Genomic DNA, 20,817 nt, shown 5'->3' with positions numbered 1-20,817 from the left:
TTATTTTAATAAAATGTTATTTAGTGTGTCACGCTGGACTTAATGTTTTGGACTGGGCCTTTGCACATCTGCTCCTCACACCCTCCCTTTCCTGGCCCATCAATACCAATTCATGTCCACTTTTATTTTCTTTTTTAATTCACATCTATTTTTCTGTTTTGATTTTAATTATTTTAAAATATTTTCTTTATTCATAAAAATCCCAAAAAATATTTTTAACATTTCTTAATGTCTTATTTAATTTTATTTAATTTTTATTTTTGTATTTATTTAATATTAGTATTTTATTTTAATTATTTATTCTAAATGGTCCATTTTAACACACTTTTTTTTCTTAATTTTATTTTTATGTCTTAAAAATATTTTTAGCTTTTGATTTTTGGGATGAAGGTTGACCACTGTCCCATGGTCAACTTGACCTTTTCTTGGAATTTTATTTCCCATTTTCCATTTTGTTTTGGATTTATTTTTGACCTAGTTTGGTTGGTTGACTTTGTTTTGACCTCTATTTTATTTCAATTAATTTATGAACCAATTTTCATTATTTTAAAAATCTTTTTGGGGGTTGATGATGTCCTGACCCCACCTCATTTATTTTAATTTTTCATAATTTTCTTGATTAATTTGCTATTTATTTCATATTTTTTAAGTTGACTTGAATTTTCAGTTGACTTCTTTATAATCGATGTTTGACTTAGGGATTGTTTATGGAAATTGAAGAGATCTTTTGATCCTCCCTTGTTCATCTTATATGACATGTATTAGAGGCCTTTCATATTGGTTTTATTTGATCCTTACCTCATTTCCTGATTAAATTATTCAGTAGACCCTTTTGTGCATATTTTCATCTGTCTGATTCATCTGTCACGTGCTATACTTGTTTCTTTCATCCATGCTTTCTATTGCTTGATTGTTTAACATGTTTATACTCCCATGCATTGTTTAATGCTCCATTATTTTATTCTTTGACTTGATTATACACTTGTTTACTTATCTGATTTGATTAACTGTTGCCTACTTGTATGATGATTGAGGCATATATTCTTATTGTTTGATAACTGTGGCCTACTTGTATGATGTATGAGGCATATATTCTTATTGTTTGATTGCCATGGACCATCCCCATTCATAACAAGTGTACCCCTCTCCCATAAAGTGTATAATATTTATTCTTTTATTCTTTATACATCTGTTAATATAAGAATTAAAGCGAACATCCGATAATCATTTCAAAACAAGATCAAAAGCTCGATCCAACGTCGAGTAATCATTTTTAAAACTTAACAGAACCAGCATGTATTCATCCATCCTTTTGTAAGTCAATCGCTTCAGGCATCACCATCTACCTGTAAGTCGATTGCTTCATGCATCGCCATCTACCCTTATCCGTGGCTCCTCTCCTTGCTCCATCCTTCGACTCTTGTTCCGTTTAGGTAGAACCCATTAGGTAGAACCCTTTGTATGATAACATAGGTAGAATTCCCTTATTCTTTGCATGCTAACATTAGGTAGATGTTCCCCTCCGTAAATCCTAACACATAGGTCCATATTGCATGACAACTTTAGGGCAGAGCTTCCCCACTTTTAGACCTTTCGTGCGTCTCCGATCTTGTGGCATGTCAGTCCATTCTATTGCAAAGAGGTAACTGCCTAAGACTCGATTTAGCGAGCTGCGACACCTACTGCTAGGACGTTGAACACATTGCCCACCTTCCTTTGACACAACTGGTGTCCTCCTTTGTAAGTCCATGTTCAAATGGCAACCATTAACCCTTAGTTAGGCGAACTACGACAACTCTGATTCTCATGTTCATATGAGATACGTAGGCATGAGATGCGATGTCTTTCCGAGTTTGACTGACGACTAACAACTAATCCTTGTTTGCTTTCGCCCTCGTTGCGATTCTTTTCTCTCGCCCTCGTTGCAATCGAGACCTTCCCTTTCTCTTGCCCTAGTTGCAATCGAGACCTTTGTTCCCGTAGTTAGTTGAATTACGTTTTTCTCTGATTCTCATTCCCGATGAGATACGTAGGCATAAGACACGATGTCTTATCGAGCATACTTCTCTTTAACCCACAGGTAGCCGAGCTACGAAGACTCTGATTCTCATGTTCAGATGAGATACGTAGGCAGTGGATGCGACATCCTTGCGAGTCATTTTCATTTTCTTTTAACCCTTCTTTTAGCATATAGTACATTAGATATACCTACACCCTTTAGACTAGAACAACAAGAGTGGATCTCGTAGAGTACTACGGATGCGTAGGGGTGCTAATACCTTCCCTTCGCATAATCGACTCCCGAACCCTAGATTTGGTTGCGAGACCTTGTCTTTTCCTTTTTCTTCAGGTTTTCTTTGATCGTTTCCTTTCCCTCCTTTGGGATAAATAACGAACAGTGGCGACTCTTCTGTTTTCTTTTTTCGCCGGTTGTTTTTTCGCACCAGTTGCGACATGGTGCATTTGGTATTTCAAGGCATAAAAATACCGCAGGTACTCCCCAACAAAATGGATTTGCTAAAAGGTTTAATCGAATCATTTTGGAACGAGTGAGGTGGATGTTAATTAGTGCAGGATTGAAGGTGTTTTGGGTTGAGGCAGTCATGATTGTAGCTTACTTGATAAATAGGTGTCCCTCGACATCTTTGGGGATGAAAACACCTGAAGAAGTCTGGTCAAAACATCCATCTAATCTCGACAGACTTAGAGTATTTGGCTGCTTAGCCTATCATCACATTAGGCAAGACAAGGTCGAACCTAGAGCTCTGAAATGTATGATCCTTGGATACTCTGAAGGAGTCAAAGCTTAAAGGTTGTGGTGCCTAGAGCCAGGTCACATAAGGTGTTTCACAAGTCAATATGCAATTTTCAATGAAGTAAAAATGGCGTTCAAGAAAATTGATGACGTTGGTCGAAGTACCAAAATCTCTAAAGAAGAGTTGGAGCAGGAGGAGATTCGTGTTGAGGTGGAGCATAGTGATGCTGAATTACATAACCCATATGAAGTCGAAGAAGAAGCAGAAGTTGATATCGAAGATGAGGAGATTGATAATCACTACCTACTGGCAAGAGACAGGTCGAGAAGAGTCATCAAGCCACCTTAGAGACTTGGTTATGCAGATTTATAGCTTATGCCTTAATCTCTGCAACTGAGGTTCTAGATGAAGAACCTAGAGACTATAAGGAAGTTATGAGGAGTCAACACAAGACTGAATGGCGGAAAGCCATGGATGATGAGATGAAATCTTTGATGATAATAACACTTAGGAGATGATTGAGAAATCTGCTAGAGCCAGGTTAGTCAGCTATAAGTGTATTTTCAAGGTTAAGGAAAGAATCAAAGGAGTAATATCGAAGCGATTTAAGGCAAGGTTGGTTACTATGGGGTTCACTCAGAAAAAAGGTGTCGACTTTAATGATGTGTTTTCACCTGTTGTAAAGAATAGATCCATTAGAATATTGTTAGCCATGATGTCAAAGTTCGACCTAGAACTTGAACAGATGGATGTGAAGACAACATTCTTGTATGGTGATCTAGATGAAACAATCCTGATGAGGCAACCTGAAGGGTATGCAGAAAATGGAAAGGAAGATTATGTGTGCAAACTGAATAGGTCTTTGTATGACCTGAAACAATCTTCTCGACAATGTAATAGGAGATTCGACAAGTTCATGGCACACATTGGTTTCACTAGGAGTCAGTTCGACCACTGTGTTTAATTCAGATTTCGACCTGGAAATTCACTTGTTATTTTGTTGCTTTGTGTGGATGATATCCTCATAGCAAGCAACATTGTCGAGGATGTTATGAAGGTGAGGTTGAGCTCGATAAGGAGCTTGACATGAAGGATTTGGGAGCTACCTCCATAATTCTTGGGATTGACATCCGGGGAGATAGAAAGCAGTCGAGGTTATGCTTATCTCAAGACACATACTTGAAGAAGATTCTAGACAAGTTTGATATGTCGAATTCAAAGCATGTTCTAACACCGACTAATCCTCAATACAAGCTGAGTACGACTTAAAGTTCTAGTACTGAAGTCGAAATATCCCATATGAATAGCATTCCATATGCTAGTATAGTAGGGTCTTTGATGTATGTTATGGTTTGTACGAGGCCAGACATATCGTACAGAGTGAGCCTTGTAAGTAGGTATATGGCCAATCTTGGGAAGGCACACTGGAAAACATTAAAGTGGATTCTTAGGTACATCAACGGGTCTCTGAGAAGAGCCGTGGTTTATGGTGGAGCCTATGATGATGATAGAAATGTAAACATCGAAGGATTTTTTGACTCTGATTATGCAGGTCGTATGGATTCCAGAAAATCTATTTATGGGTATGTGTTCACTATGTTTGGCACAAAAGCCAGTTGGAAAGAAACACTTCAGAAGGTTATTGCCTTATCAACCACTGAAGCGAAATGTATCACTCTCACTGAAGTTGTGAAAGAAGCATTGTAGCTTGAAGGTTTTCCTAAGGAGCTGGAACTTCAAGGTTGAGTTATCACTGTTAAATGTGATAGTCAAAGTGCTATACACCTGTTGAAGAATTCAGTCTATCATGAGCGAACTAAGCACATCGATGTGAGGTTGCATTTTGTTAAAGGGGTAATCGAGGATGGAGAAGTCCAAGTCTTGAAGGTTTCGACAAATTACAATGTTGCTGATATGATCACATAGACATTACCAAGTTGTAAGTTTTTCCACTATATGCAGCTGATAAAGCTGCATGAAGAAAGCTAGTTTGTTTCCTTGTTGTTTATAGAGCTTGTTCCAAGGTGGAGATTTGTGAGATATTGGATCGAACTCTAGTATGGTTGAATGGTAGCTTCTTAGTTCGACAATTCAACAAGACCTTAGCATGTCGTCAAAGTCTGTTCACATGATGTAGCGAAATATGATAGGATTTTTAGCATGTCGAATTAGGTCTTTTATTATGCCCAATTGTTTAAGTTAGTTTGTTCTCTAAGTTAGCTTGTGTAATGAGTCTGTGGGTAAAAGCTCATTAGTTTAGTGTGTTAGTTTTCTTATAAATAGCATACTAGTCTCTCATAATTGCATAACACAAATCCTAATTAGGTTGAGAGAGGTTATTTGCTACTCTGTAACACTTGTAATCTTGTTCCCAAGAGAAAGTAAAGAATGACAGTTTATAATCAATTTCATTGTTTTCTTCTTGCTTCCCTCTTTTCTACCCTTGTGGGTTTCTTGTCGATCAAAAAACTGATTATACTTTGTTATTCTAGTATCGTTTTTCACAACATATATTTTATTGATTAATGAAGTTGTAAGTTTGATTAATCAGTTATAAGTAAATTATGTAATTAATAACATATATTTTTATGGGTCAAAGCAATAATAAAGTTGATTAATAACAAATTTTATATTTGTATTACAAAAATAATTTTAAAAACAAAAATATATATTTTTTAAATATTTTTTAATTTAAAATTAAAGTATTATTTACTGCATAAATACGATGAAGAATAATGATTAAATATGAATATTAATGTAAAAAGTTTGTTAATATAGGATTACTAAAATACAATTATCATATATTGGAAATAATGAAAATAATTTTAATTAAAAGATAAAATTAAAAAATATATATTAAAAATTAAAATATATAACAACAGATTAAAAATTAAAAATATATACTAAAATACAATTATCCATGATTAAAAAATATATATTAAAAATTAAAATATATAACAACAGATTAAAAATTAAAAATATATACTAAAATACAATTATCCATGATAAGAGTAATATTTAAATGATTTTAACAACAGATTAAAGTTTAACAACACTATACTTCACAACAATTTAAATTTATAATTATTTCAACTCCGTATGAAAGCAATCAATCCCCTCTAAGTCTCATAGGGACCATTACAATTAAGCCTGAGATGATATGTTTGAATAACATAACCAATCATCATATGGTTACATGAACTATAAATAAACCAAAGCATCAATCAGCATTCACCAATCAAGTAACAGACCAATTGGCACCCACTATTTGATGTGGTGGAACCTCCTTTCTCGTCGCGAACTTATTCGTAGTAGCTGTCAGGGCACAGCTGCAATTCCAGAAGCTCCAAACAAAATGCATGTATGACGGCTACTCCAATAAATATCATCAACTTGATTGCTTTTTAACCCCACAACCTTTCTCCATTTTTTCTTAGGGTCTTTTGAAACACTTTTTTGAAATAGTTTTGTGATTTTTAAATATTAAAAATTTAAAAACTTATATGATAGATTTGTTTTTTAAAATAGTTTTTAGAAATTAATTTCAATTTTTCAATTTTAAAATCTAAAAAATTAAATCAGTTTAAAGATGTTTTTGTTTTCAATTTTACTTCTTAATTATCAAATGAATTAATGGCAGGATTATAATTAATTGGACTTGTTTTCGATAATGGAAGCGTTATAATTAATTGAACTTTTTATTTTATTTTATATTTTTAAAACTCTTACAACTAGCTCCCACTTCATCCTTGTGATTTGATGTATACACCCATCCTATTCTTTCTTTGTCATTTAACAAGATAATTATTATTAACTTTTTTAGTTATCAAGTTCTTTTTAAATATTATAAATATTAATAAAATAAAAAATATTTATTCATTTATATATATATATATATATATATATATATATATATATATATATATATATATATTTATTCAAATAGATAAATCTTTTAATTATATTACATTCAATATAATATATATTGTAAAAAAACATATATATATATATATATATATATATATATATATATATATATATATATATATATAAATATTGTAAAAACACACGAAAGTTTATAAATATAATTGTATATTTAAATATATTTACTATTTGTACTACTAATATAATTAATGTACTTAAATTAATATGTATATGTACATATTAGCTTGATTTTTATATTCCCACAAAATATATCATTGGTATTTTAATTTTTATTACTTAATATAATAATTATATTTCAAAATTTTAATTACCAAATAAGTATTTTGTTTCTTTTTTAAAAAATAGTTTTCAAAAATTAGATGACCAAACAAATTTTCTAATTTTCCAATTTTAAAAACATTATTACCAAACAAGTGTTTATTTTATTTTCTTTCCAAAAACACCTTAAAACTGGTTTCTAAAACACTTATTTAAAATTAAAAAACAAAAGCGATTCAAACGAGCCCTAATTATTTGAAATATGTTTTTCAGACTCTCGTACCCTTAATTTAATATTCTTGATAGAGAGAAACAATACTCTCTCCCTTTCTTTTTTAAATGTTATTTTTTAATTTTTACCACATATCAAAAAGCTAATCATTATTATTATTTAATAATTAATTATGAGTAATTTTGACAAAAAAATTACCTTGAACTTTGCAAGTGATAATTTAAAAGGAACAATTTTTTCTCAAAAAAGTGACATTTAAAAAGGAACTGAGGGAGTAGTCGATATGCAATTAAATCCGCTGAAATAATTGTTTTAAGAATTTAAAGATATAAAAAACTTATTTAATAAAAATGCTTCAATTTTTACTAACTTTATTATTTTAAACTAATAAGAATCATATTTAAAATAAATATTATTTTAATAACAATTAAATCTATTAACTCTTTTAATAATTTATTTTAAATATTAAATAAAATTGTTTATATTAATTTATATAATGAAAATGTATTTAAAATTTAAGAAAAATAAAAGTAAATAAAAATTTATTTTATAAACATACTATTATGATTTCATCTCATCATCTCGTATAAACATTTTTAATATAAATAATTATTTGTTATATCAATTTAAATATACTCCTCTCTTTATAATTATGGAATTTTATGCTTTTTTCTCTTTGTTTTTTCTTGTTTTGCGTTTTGATGTGCTTTTGTTGATTTCAAGTAATATGGGAGTGTCAGACCAAGCTGGAGCGAAAAAATCAAGAAACGCACAAAAAGGAAGTACGTGAGACCAACACGGTTGGGTTGTGTTGGCTCAAAGAGTTGTGCCCATAATAAAAAGTCAGGAACAACACAGGTTGACCGTTTTTCCTGACACGAGTCGTGTTGTTCCCAGATTTCCCCCTTATTTTCCAGAGAACAACACTGACAGGCAATCCTTGAGATCGACATTCGAGAAACTTTCCTCATTATTACTACAGAGGCAAAATAGTACACTTGCTATTTTTCCAATGGTCCATCACCGTAGTTTCATCGTTTGGTAAATTCAGAACATGAGACTACCACCAATATGATCGCCTCCTCATCACGAATTCAACCTCATGCTCCATGTTCATTTATCTAAACTGAGCATGGAGAATTTCAGAGAAGTTTCAGAAGCAAGCAAGCCACGAAAAAATAAAATTAAATGATGAACACAATCAATCAATACCAGATAAGTTAGGGGAAAGCATCAGAGAGTGAATGACTACATTGTGGTAACTTGTTTGAGTTCAAATGATGCTCACAACTACCTTGTCCAACTGATGATCAGAAGTTGATGAAGCTCGATCTGGTCAGGTCACTTCAGAAGGTCTTAGAGCTTGGGAACTATTGCAAAAGTTTCAGAGAAGACCGAAGGTGCTAATGGAATCAAGAAATTGGATTGAAATAAGCTGAAATTCAAAACATGATAGTTTTATTTTCTAGAAATATTTCAGAGTGAAGTAAGGGTTTCTTGACTCTCAAAAGCTTGGAAATGAATGCAACATGTTGCTATATTTATAGGGAATGTGTTGGGATCCAAATACATGTGGAATCAAGCTCAATTGGTAAAAAATGAATTCAATTTGAATGTGTGGAAAGTGTGACTTGCAATCCATCAAAACTCAGCCAAATCATGTGTTTTAAGAGTCAATTAACTTCTGGAGACTTGATTAAACATGTTTAGGTCCAAAACATGTGGTAATTTGGCTTGCAATTGAGATTAGTCAAGTTCAAATTTCGGATCATGGTGATTTCTTCAGTTCCAAGTCACCATGTTCAACTCAATGGGGCATCTTTTTTAGGAGGCTTTTTGATCCTATTCTTCTTGCAATTTGTTGATATCATATCAAATATCACAATATACCAAGAAAAGTTTCATTTGGATGCTTGAGCACAAAGTTATGACATGTTGAAGTTGGCACGAAAATTTGGTCATGTAACTTAGAAAATTCTAAGTCCCAAATGGTTGAAAATGACCTGTAATGTCTCAAAGAATTCCATGGTCTTTCAAGCATGATTAGACTTTTATCCTTGAATCAAACTTGTAGGGGGCTTCACAAATGATATTATGCAAAAATAATCAGCCTCAAATATTGAAAATTGAAGAAGTTATAATCCTTGAAAGTTGAGAAAAAGTCACTTGAAAATAGGTCAAATTTCACTAAGTCCCCAAATGACCTATAATGTCTTCAAACTTTTGATGATCATCTAAGAATAATGGGCTTTTTTCATGTAAATAGAAGTTTCAGAAGATATTTAGAAGAGTCATATGCAAAAAGAAGCATTAAAAAATGTTGAGAATTGAAGGACTTGTGATATTTTTAACTTTGACTTCAAATGTTGTCTCTTTTGGTCAAACCTCTTGGAATAAACTTGTGTACTTGAACTTTTCTTGCACTTCAAGGTACATGGATGATTGTATGAACTCAAAATAAGGTGTCCTTTAATGTCTTTTGATTTAATTGCTTAAAGTTTGAGTTAACTTGTTGAAGAAGGCATGGAAATAAACACATGAACCTTTTAATTTTCTTGGGAAACAAACCACAAAACTTTGAGATACTATTGATCAAAAATGAGATTGCAAGGTGCTTGAGAATATTAGAGATATTTTCTTGAGAGATAAACCCATTGATAATCAATGGTTGAGCACACTTTTACTTAAGGGATCAACAAAACCCTAGCTAAGGAGCCATGCTTGATACTCTTGATGACAAGCCCTACCTTACACAATAAGTTTAAAGAAAACAAGTTATATTTTTGCTATTTTGATTAGTGATTAGATAAGCAATGAAAATATAAACACAAAGGTAAAACACCAACAAAGGGGTGCTTGATGATCTCTGTAAAAGGAAAACCCCAAAGATGAGAGGGAGAGGACAAAGATGCGACCTTGTTTGTATGCAAGGATGCAAATCATATGTGGGATATTCGGGTTAAAAATTAGGGTATGAAACCCTAAGCTATGTAATCATGGGAAATGAGTTGTTGAAGAAAACTTCTGAAGGGCTTCTCCTCAAGTGCCTTGGTGAAAGTGAAACATATTTGGCGATCTCTGAGGTGCATAGGGGATCATGTGGCTCCCACCAAGCTAGTTACAAGATGAAATGGTTATTGTTTCGACTAGGGATCTAATGGCCAACAATGTCAAAAGATTGCATAGATATCGCCAAAGGATGCCAAGAATGCTAGAAATACTCAGGTATTCAATATGTGCGATCCAGTGAGTTAGACTCAATAGTTAAGTCATGACCCTTTAGAGGTTGGGCTTTGGACATGATTGGTGAGATCAAGCCGTCTTCGTCAAAATGGCATAGGTACATTATGGGGGAATAAATTATTTCACTAAGTGGATATAAGCTATACTGTTTCCTAATGTCGACTAGGAGGAGGTTATAAGTTTCATCCAAAATCACATTATATATAGATTTGGAATACCTTAAACTATTACCACAGACCAAGGCTCAGTTTTCACAGGGTGCAAAATGGCGGAGTTCGCCTCAGAAACAGGTGTTAAGTTGTTGACCTCGACACCATATTATGCTTAGTCCAATGGTCAGGTTGAAGTGGCAAACACGATATTAATTGGTTTGATAAAAAAATATGTGGTTCAAAAACCAAAGAATTTCCATAAAACCCTAAACCAAGTCCTATGGGCATGTCATAATTCTCCCAGAGAATCGACCAACTCTATACCATTCCGACTAATTTATGGACATGATGCAGTGTTGCCTTTAGAAATATAGCTGCAATCAGTTAGGATTCAAAGGCAAGCCAAAATCCCCAATGAATGTTATTAGGGCATGATGTTCGACGAGTTAGTTGAGTTAAGCGAAGAGAGATTAACCACTCTAGATGTCTTGATGAGACAAAAGGAAGGAGTCGCTAAATCTTACAATAGAAGAGTTAAGTCTAAAACATTAAATTTGGTGACTTAGTGTGGAAAGTCATATTGCCCATGGATCAGAAAGACAGAGTTTCGGATAAATGGTCCCCAAATTGGGAAGGGCCATTTAAAATTTTGCAAGCATATTCAAACAATGCATATGAAGCCGAAGAATTGACCCCTGAAGGTCGAACCTTGTGAATAAATTAAAAGTATCTCAAAAAATATAGGCCTATTGTAGGAAGTACATATTGACGCAGAATAAAAAATAAGTTAAAAAAATAAGAAGGCTAAAACCTAATAGCCTTAAACATTGTATAATGCCACAAAGGGCATGCTTCAAGATTAAATCATCCGAAAAGTTGCCACAAGCGACAAAAACTAAACTTTAAAATAGAAATAAATCAAAGTGCAGTCATAGAAAGGGAAGTATATGTAGTAAGGCGACGATTAACTTGAGAAATGAGCGAAGTATATGTAGAAATTTTAGCATCAAGAGTGGCGACGGTCTCCGATGTCGAATCCCATTTTGAGTTTCTTCATCTAGCTGGATTTGGATGACTCTCTGAAGGTTAGCTTTTTCAGTTTTAGCATCTCGCACCTTCTTCTGCAAATCTTCAATCTCTTTCTTCCAACCGGAAATTTTGTTATCCAAAGCAGCAACAACAGTGTTTTTCTAGAGAAGATTTTTTTCAAGTTTTTCACCATGCTGGTTGGATTCTTTGGCTAGGTTCCATGTTGTCAACCTCTAAGTTGCCTTGGGCGCCATCTTTGTATTAGCATCATTCTTCCTCTTGAAGTCAGTGAGAATTTGTTCGAAGAGGGGCCTAAAAGTGACCAAGAAATCTACTACTTCGATAGGGGCATCAGGGACATCCAGTTTTGTTAGTAGAACCATGATATTGTGGCCATAAATAAAATCCCTCTCCAAGACCTCAAAAATATTAATCCCTCCAACAAGGGTCTTTATTTGTTTCAGAATTTCATCAATGGTCTCAGGCCCATTCATACCTCCATAAAGAGTCGAAGAACTTAAAAACCTATCAGTGGGCTACCCTTGCTGTTTAGCATCATTTTCATGTAGGCCCCGGGATTAGATTTCTTCAGCGCATCCATTTCTTCTTGGGATAGGAGATTGGTGTTCGAAGAGGTGATGTTTGCGGTCTACACCACAAAATGTTCTTTCTCTATACTGGGGGCAGTCACCTTAATGGGTTGATTGGTATTATTCAAGGTGTCAGTAACTTTGTCTTGTGGTTGGGCATCTTGAATGGATCGAGGACTTCCTGGTGGAGTTGGTTTCTTTGGCTTTTCTTGTTCAAAGGTATTCTCTGGTGAAGTGTCATCCATGTCCATTTGGTTCTTTTCTTCTTCTGCAGATGTTGAAGAGTTTGATTCATAAAGGGAAACTTTCCCAGTTGATTGGTGAGAAGTGTTGTCATCAGCTTCTGCGAGTTTGTTGACTTCGTCGGCAATGGTTATGGTAGCAATGGGTTGATGTAGTGGTGAGCTATTGGTAGGAGTTAGTTTCTCCATAAATGCAGACACAGGGTGTGTTGAAGGTTTATCCTACAGAAAAGTCAAGCGTGAATACTCAATATAAAAAATTGGGAGAATGATAAAAAATAATGGATTTACCTTTAAGGTATCACTATCGGGGCTTGAGTTAGCACTCTCATTCGAGGCTAACCTCCTCCCCAAACCAGTGTTCTTTGCAGTTTTCCCTGCAATAACCTTTTCCCCTTCTTCTCCTTAAGAGTGAGAGCCACTCTATGGCTAGCTGGGATCTTTTTGACGCCAACATCCAGTGTTCTCTTTTTATGGGGAGGAGGCTCGAGGGATGAATATATGATAGGGATCATTTTAGGGAATTTTGTCACGGATTCACCCTCTGAGTTGGCATCATCAACCTGCAAAACAATTATACAAGAAGAGTTAAATACAAAGCTTAGCATTACAAACAAAGTCTTTTGTGGCCAGGTTTCCTCGACCTTGAGTTGTTTGAGTGCTACTTTAGTACTAGCGGCGTCCCATGTTCTTTTCCTATGTGCGACAGTGAAGCTAGCGGAAATATACTCGAACGTATTGCACGCTCGAACATACAGCAGAGTCTCCATCGAACTTTATTTATCCCCAAAGGGAAGGGAAAACACCGATAAAACCCGGGGGAAAGAGATATGATGGGTAAGGAAGTCGGTTATACAAGGGGAAGGTATCAGCACCCCAAACATCCACGGTATTCCATGGGAACCATTTTGATTATTCTCGCTCGAATAGGTGTGATATCTAAAGATTACTCGCAAAAAGAATGGGAAAAGGAAGAGAAATAGATAAAGTGCTCGGTGAAGATTAGGGCCCTGATGCCTACGTATCCTCATAATGTAATGAGGAATTCAGAGCTCCGTAGTTCGAAGAACTAAAAGTGGGAGATGAAAAGAATTGTGATCAAAGCATGGTTTGAACCAAAGGATAGAGTTTTGAACTCCAACAAGGGTGAAAAGATGAACCCAAGAGTAAACAGGTATGAACCAACAAGTGAGGGCCTACGACGCTTGTATCACTGTATTGGAACAACCGAAAAAAAGAATGAATTAGGTGTTTGGGGTTGTTTTCCCAAACAGCTCTTGGTTCACAAGGAACTACAAGATAGAGCACAAAGGTGTAGTGTATTTGACTCAAAGATAACTAGTAAACTAGTATATCACATGGGGTGAATGAAGGTAGAATATAAGTGTATCATGGATATGAATGGAGTGAAGTGACCGAAGTCACCGAATTGGATATTTGGTGATAAGTGACTGAAGAAATATTGTTTGAAATCGAAAGGTGAAAGTGTATTGGAATCCATAAGATAAATGAGATTTCTACCATAGAGGGAAACAACTTTTAACCGCTACAGGGTGTTAGCTAAAAAGGAAGGAATTAAGTGTTTGGGGTTGTTTTCCTAAACAACTATAGGTAGAAAGACGGAATACATTAGGTGTCATAAAAGGGTATGTATGGAATTCCAAAGAAATTGTATCTCAATGTCAAAGAGACAGATATGTCACTGGGTGAACGATTTATGATTGAAGGTAGATAATGAATAGTGGAAGATATGGATGATGCCCTAAGGCGAAGGAGGAATAATTAGAAGTATGCTCGCTAAGGATTCGCATCCTCGTGCCTACGTATTCTCGCTGTGCAATGAGAAAATCAGAGCAATCGTAGTTCGGAACTACGAGAATAGAGAGAGAGATTTGTCTAGGCAACGGGGACTCACAAGACAAACACATCTTCATGGAAGGATTACAGTACTGGAGTGCAAGGAATAATGTGTCACTTGCTGGGGAATCGATAATTCAAGATCAAATCAGGACAGTATCTTGGATCCAGTAAGGAGATAGACTCTTAATCGAAGAGCAAGGTAGGCATTTACCAATACGTGGACTAGTAGGATGCCACTATAAGGTAAAGCCAAGAAGAAAGACTGAATTAAGTGTTTAAGGTTGTTTGCCCAAACAACTCTAGGATGAAGAGATGGACTGTCATCAGGACGTCCTAAAAGGATAGACAAGGAGTCCAAGGAAAAGTATGATTGATCTAAAAAAGATGGTATTGATTGAATGGATGGATAGATTAGGTAGATTGATAAATAGGGTAGCTCGCGAAGAAACTGGGTTCTCCTGCCTACGTATTCTTATAGTGCAATAAGGAAATCAGAGCATTTGTAGTTTAGCCCACTAAGGCTGAAGACAAGATGATTGATGAGGAAAAAGAAATAGATTTGATTTTGATGGATTATAAATAAGTAGCTCGAGAAGAAACTGGATTCTCCTGCCTACGTATTCTTATAATGCAATAAGGAAATCAGAGCTTTCGTAGTTCATCCCACTAAGGATGAAAACAAGATGATGGAGGCAAAAGAAGAGATTATTGAATTGAGATGATTTGAATAGAATGGAGAGACTTGATAGTTACTGGATGAGAATCACACTCAAGTCTATGGGTAAAGGCGGATACAATAAGCAACGAGCCAAACATCTCGCACCCAAAGATATCCAGAATGAGTGTAGGAAAGCTCCAGTCGTATTCCTTCTTTACTACTTAAGGCTCATGGCATGTAATTCTCATCTTTACTTTCAAGTAGAGAGAGAAGAGTCTTTGTAGTTATTTCTTGTGATGATGAATACCTTATCAATCGTTTGATTCGAATTGCACTAAAGTCTATGAATAGAGGTGAATACGACGAGCGTTGGGTCATTGATCGCGACTTAGTAAGTCTATGTGAATCGTGACTGCAAGTGTACAGTCCTATCGTGTAGTTTTAAAGATTATCGAACCCACAAGGACTAATAATCAAACGTATCATGGTCTAATGTTGCTATGTAAATCTAAGGCTGATGATTATTCTATGATTGGAGGGATAAAGAGAAATAACTATAACGTAAATAGAAATAAGATATGGGATATAGGGGATATCGGTATGTAATACCTCAAACTTCGGGGATTCGATAGATAGTTGGTGTAATCTTATTGGTTAAAATATTCTTCAGTAGAAATTATTTATAGAAAAGACTTAGTCTCACACTCTCGTTTTTATTGACTCTGACCATACTTCTAAACCAGAATGCTTGGCTCTCGCGGTCTCGTTTTGAATTTAAAAGTAATTTTTGAATATAAATAAAGTCTAATTAATCCTAAAGAGCTCTCGCTGTGTTTAGGATTAATGCCTAGTTTCAGCTATCTGGTTAAAATCTCAAACTCTCGTTTTTATTGAATGTAACCTTAGTTTGTTTTGTACTCTCGTACGAAAAACAGTTTGATAAAAATAAGAAACTAAAAACCGGAAAAATAAGTCTTATAAAAACTGACACCAATTATTTATTGAATCCCGTTGTTTCGACGGTCTTTACATACCGATACCTAAGGGTTTAGCCGGACATGGATCTGGTAACAGACATGGTATTTAGGAAATTAAACATGCAATAAGGCATAAATAAATAAAACAGTAATCAAAATAAAACCTGGATTGCGAATTAAGAACTCGAACTGAATCTTGAATCTTCGATTAAAATAATTCTGACAGGCTTTGGCAACGAATAACCCTTACAATTGAATCCCAAATGCGTAAAATAATAAACCGTAATAGTCCTCGATGTGGAGAAACTATCACTTTTACAAGGTAAGAAACTGCCTAGAAAACTAAAAGAAAATAAATGCTGAATGAAAAATAATCGTAAACTTGAAAACTGGAAGAAGAGAGAGAGAGAGCGTGCGAGTCTGAGAGGTCGTTTATATATATTTTATATATTCCTCATTTTTAGCAAAGGTGGGTGGCTTCGTAGCTAAAAAGGTGGAGAAAAGGGTGGAAGACTAGGTTGTGGCGGTTGCTACAACCCTAGCTTTTAATGAGTCGCGAGCGCCACCTTTGTAGCAACATAAAACCACTTCTCAAGGGTTGGTGGCGGGCGCCACCTATCCCTTGGGCCAATGTGGTGGGCGCCACACTCTTTGGATAATGGGCGCCACAAGCCCATTTGCTTTGGTGACCCATTATCTCCTTGAAAGCTTCATTTTCTTCTCTTTTTCTTCCCTTTTTCTTTCCTTTTTTCTATTTTTCATTTTGCTTGCGGTAAACCTTTTAATCGATAAATACCTGCAATAAACATAAAATATTGCGTAATAATAAGTGTTAATCGAGTAAAAAGCAATGCATATGGAGCCAAAAATACGATACATTTTCGTGTTATCAAACTCCCCCATACTTAAACCTTTGCTTATCCTCAAGCAAATGGCGCGTACATGAATAAAAGGTTTTGTAAAATACTTGCAGCATATATTATCAAGACTCGTAGAAAACACAGTTGCATTCGGATACTCATTCTAGTATATAAACTTTACTTTGGTTCAAAATTATATTAACAGGTACTCACTTCCATACTAAGGGTATCGTTGGAACACATAGTCACAATGTTGCAACCGTAAGTCTCCCTCCTATACAAACCAATCTGAATCATGTTGTCATGCCTAAGCCTACCTTACTAAACCTTCTTTTTATCCTTTTTCATTCTGGCGCAATCACATTAAACCCGTTATCCTTTCACATTCATAGCAAGATAATCTTTTAGTGACTATGATCTCATCATTATTTATTTCTTTCTTTTTCGCACTTTGGCTCAAATAACAATTGAAGATGGTTATACCGTTGGGCTAAATGACTGGGTGAGGATCACCTAACTTAGAGGGAACAATATTTTTCGTACATTTCGTAATCTTTTCTTCTTTTAAGCCTGAAATCATACACTTATTGCATCGAATTCTTGCGTAGTGTATGCTTTGGATGATGCTGACTGCTAAATAAACTACTTAAATAAATATTAAAGGATAGAATTTAAGGCTATGGCATGACAAGTACTCAAATCGATCTTATACTTGGGAGATTTAAGGTGTTAAAACGATACTGATCTTATAAAGTTTTTCCAAATCTCTACAATTCAACCTCAGTTTTATTTATAGTTTAGAGTTTTCAAAAGATGTACTTTATCTCTAAGTCTAGATTTTTGCAAAAAATTTGTATGGCTTAAGTAAATAGGAAAATTAGTAAATAACGGAAACCACGCATAAAGACTCGACATCACATTGATATTTAACTCGACTGGCACTTCAACAAAAATTAAAATAACCAAAAGAATATAAAATAACAAAAGGAAATGACAATAATTTAAATCTAACTAGAAAACGATAAATAAAAAGCGGTAAAGCTTCCTCCCCCAAACTTAAATCTCGCATTGTCCCCAATGCAACGACATAAGATAGGAAAGAAAGGTAAAACCTGGTTATTCTGCTACTGACGCCTTCTGCCATGTGTTCATGGATGTCCACCATTTCCTGGATGGTGAGGTGACGTATAGTTTTGGAGATCTTTCACACGCATTGTCAATGTTGTCATTTCATCGATCAAGCCGGACATGTTCTGTTCGGTTCTGAAAGCGTAGTTGTGCTAATCATGCTGCATTTGGCGAAGGATTTGCATCATTTCAGTTTGCTGAGCTCCCATGGTTTGGATCTGTAGGTCTCGCTGAGCGTCTAGTTCTCTACGCCGTAGCAGTTCAACATAGACCTCATCAAGAGTGGCCGGTGCCACATTTCTTCTTGGTCTTTGACTGGAAGATCTACCTATAACATTTTCAAATGACGTGTGTGTGGTGTGCGGGTCAGTAACGGGAGCAGTTTGCTCCGAAATGTGATACTCATCGGTGTCCCCGCCAGCAGCTACATTCTCAGGAATGTGCGCGGGAACTTGGTTAGGCACCAGATCATTAGTATAACAATAATTATCCGGGTTGTGCACATCTGTGTGATTTGGATTTGGGAGGATAAAATCTTGTAACACATTATTAGCAATTATTAAATTAAATCTACTGTCACTCCTTCGTTTTACTAGTTTCATGCTCCTTGCCATGTCAATGTCAATGGCATGATGCGGGAGCGGGGTTAGCCTGGAGAATTTTTCTTCGAGTCCTAGGACTATGGCTATGGAGGTTATTAAACCTCCAAAAATAATCGGGCCTCGCTTCACATTGACATTGGCCTGCATGTGAGATAGCATAAAAGGGACGGTATTCAACTTTTGTGGCAGAAATGTGGCAAACAAATAAAAGAGTTCTTTTTCATTGACCTTGTTAGAATTTGCTCGGCCAAAAATGGTGCACGCCAATATTTGACGGAAATATCGAATAACCGGGTTTTGAATTAAAGTGGCTATGTTTCCCTCAAAACTATGGGTGACTGTACCGGTTATTACCCTCCAAATATTTGGAAGGCGCGTTGCCAACCCTCAATATCTGGGACCTCACTTACTACGTCATCCCCATGGGGGAAATGTAGCAGGTCCGCTAGTTGGGAAAATGTAAGGGCATATTCGACGTTAAATAAACGAAACTGGACAGTCCCACTGGAGCAGTTTGTGTTGGGTGTGGGACTAAAAATTAATGAGCTCAAGAATTCTAATGTTAGTTGAGCATATACAGGGTCCTTGAGAGATAGAAAATAATTAAAGTTTAAAATATCTGGCATATAGTTAACACTATCTTGAATTCCTCAGGCGAATAAACAATGTTCATCGGCGTACCTTATTGATTCGATCTTTCTGGCACTTAGAGACCTGTACGTCTCCTCTTGTAATTCGCCTGGATCGTCGTTTCTGAACACCATTTCGTATTCCCTCATATGTGCCATAATGGATTTTACACTCCTTGTGTAATAGTGAGAATATAGCAAGAGAGGAGAGAAATATGTAAATGAGATGTGTGGTTTGTTGAGGTAATGTTGGTGGTTTATATAGAGGTGATGATGGTTGGAAAATTAATTGGTAAATAAATTGCATTTATGGTTTTTTATGTCTTGGTCAAAGAGTTGTTGAAAGTGGTTGAATGGCATTAAGGCAATGTCTTGCATGCAAATGACAGTACCATAAAAGTGATATGAATGATCAAAATACACAGCTTGCGCGTGCAGGCTTGTGTAGTGGCTTGCGCCATTTTTGGTGTTGGTGGCGGGTGCCACAACCCTCACATGGGCGCCACAACTGTGTGTGGCAGGCGCCACATGCAGTGTGGTTTCCCATGTATGTGCCTTTATTTGCTTTGACCATAGAATTTCAATGGAATTCAGTTTACCAATAATATATAGTGTATGGGAATAATAAACATGATATAATGGAATGGAATTTAATCGCAAAATTGACGAACAAAAGAATCGAGTAGACGGGAAAAGATGAAATAATTTGTCTACTGGAATAAAAAGAAATGAAGTAATTAAATAGATCCCAATGTGTAACAGCAAGTAACAATAAAATAAAATGAAATAAAAGTCAGTAAATCGGTAAAACTATAATAAATTAGCCATTACGGCGACTGCTGGTTGGAGGAGCGAACGAGTAGAAGTGCTGGTAAATATGATCCAGGTTCTCTTTCACTACATCCATAAAGCCGTGGAATTCCACGTGCAGGGTGCTCAGCTTGCCTCTCAGATTGGCGACGTCTGTCTGAACAACTTCGATGGCAGCAACATGATCGGTGAGAGGTGCAACAGGTATAATTGGGGTATGTGATTCAACATCAGAGAGATAATTGTCATGGTGATCATAGATTTGGGGTGGTGGTTCATCCAAATCATAGAGCCAATTGTTCCTATCATGTACACTCGTCCTAGGGTCTGGCAGGGTAAACAGGTGTACTACTTCCCTGTTAATGAGGAATTCAAACACATCCGGGCCTAGGTTCCTAATGATACTGGTGTTGACACAAAATCGGATGTTCATAGGTCGTATGACCCTGATGAGTGGGTAATGCAGTCCCATTGCATGCGCTATCATGGTCACTAAGCCTCCCACTGAGATTGGTCCATAATCTTCCTGTGCTATACAATACAGATTAGCTACCATGAATGTAGCAGCGTTAACAGGTCGAGTCTATGATGTGCAGTACATTATAAGTAGTTCGTCTTTGGACACAAAGGTTATGTTCTTTTCCTTTCCAAATAGGGTGTGAGCTAGGATCTTATGAAAGTAACGAATGATATGGTTATGGATGTTCTCTGATTGCATAAGGTCTGGCTAGGGATGGTTGTTTCCAATGATGCTACCCCAAAAGAGGTCTAATTGATGGTCCACAAGTATGTCTTCCTGGGTAATGGTAAAGGTATCAGAGCCATTAGGACATCCTAGGAGTTCAG

This window comes from Lathyrus oleraceus, chromosome 4 (assembly GCF_024323335.1).
Source record: "Lathyrus oleraceus cultivar Zhongwan6 chromosome 4, CAAS_Psat_ZW6_1.0, whole genome shotgun sequence".
NCBI lineage: Eukaryota > Viridiplantae > Streptophyta > Magnoliopsida > Fabales > Fabaceae > Lathyrus > Lathyrus oleraceus.
This window is presented reverse-complemented; position numbering follows the sequence as displayed.